Source organism: Caretta caretta, chromosome 3 (assembly GCF_965140235.1).
Source record: "Caretta caretta isolate rCarCar2 chromosome 3, rCarCar1.hap1, whole genome shotgun sequence".
Classification (NCBI taxonomy): domain Eukaryota; kingdom Metazoa; phylum Chordata; order Testudines; family Cheloniidae; genus Caretta; species Caretta caretta.
Window position 1 is genome coordinate 133,227,116 of NC_134208.1, and position 1,192 is coordinate 133,228,307.

Below are 1,192 nucleotides of genomic sequence, written 5' to 3' on the forward strand. Positions count from 1 at the left end.
TATCTCTTTAAGAGATCCATTGGGGGGAGGCAGGAGTGAGTTGTGTCTGGGTCATGTTTTTTTTTTATTATTATTTTTATTTTCCACATTTGTGTCTATTAAAAATTGACATTGTAAACAAAACCTGTACAAAAAAATATCAGACTGCTTAGAATTTTGTAACGGTAGTTTTGGATCTGCTTCAGTTGGTTCCCTGTTGCTGGGGGTCAGATGCCCTGAGGGCAAGCAGTCAGGGCAGCTGCTTTGCAGAAGGCCATGTGCCCTGTGTGAGTTGGGAGAAGCTGAGCCCAGGAGCCGGAAGCAGGCTGTTGTCCCTAACTCTGAAGCATTTTGCAGCAGGTTAGTGATATTGTTAACTCTCTAAGGGGGAAGCATGGGCAGTGCTAATTATAGCCAGGGGAAATTGGGAGGGAAAAATCACTTCTATTTTAATTGTACGCTTTGAATGTTGTTTTGATTTTAGCCAAACTGTTCTAGTTAAGTTGTCTCAGCTAGTCTGAGTCACCAGCTTTTCTTTAAGTGTAGTAATGGGGAAAGAGTCATTGCTAGTTTGCTATTCTCCGTTTTGTATTTTCTTGTAACAGGGTTTTCTTTAAATCTATACACTTAACTGCATGGTTGGATAATCAGGCAGCTGACTGGCTAGCAGTGATTTCAGCAGAGGAAGAGTCTGCCTGGATTCCAACTGAAGAGGCCTACAAGCAAGTGGAGGGAAGATGTTGTTTTAGACTCAGCTGACTGGATAGCTCTAACTGAGACTTAGGTGAACAAAACCTAAGCTTTTGGGAACTTTCCATTTTTTCTCACTGTGTTTCTGTGGGGACGGAACTGTACATATTTTAATTTGTTTTATTTATGTTTATGTATAACTGTGAAGGCAATCTCTGTGGATTATAAAATAGCCACGTTACGCTGTAAAATTAGATTATTATTTGTTTCTTTATCATAAGATTTTATAAAGTTATTTAATTAAATTCAAGGCTTTAGTTCCTTTTGGGACTTGAATGTGGGGAGGTTGACCCCCTGTAATCCTTGCTGAAAATCCTTCGACTGACTTCTGAGTCTCCAGCTACTTTCTATGGGTGTTTTTTTTTTTTTTTTTTTAAAGGATTGGAGATGGGAAATGAAGTGAACTCTGGCCCACCCAAAGGTTACACCGTCTTCTGGCCTCTTCATTGAGTACATTACAATA

At 39.6% G+C, this 1,192-nt stretch overlaps 1 long non-coding RNA gene across 1 annotated transcript; it reads left to right on the top strand.

Annotated features, from left to right (window-relative positions):
• Nucleotides 1-259: 259 nt before the first annotated feature.
• Nucleotides 260-979, top strand: LOC125633903 (uncharacterized). The gene is made up of 2 exons (XR_007355727.2): nucleotides 260-339; nucleotides 585-979. It is a non-coding gene; the product is annotated as an uncharacterized LOC125633903 (long non-coding RNA).
• The last annotated feature ends 213 nt before the right edge of the window (nucleotides 980-1,192 follow it).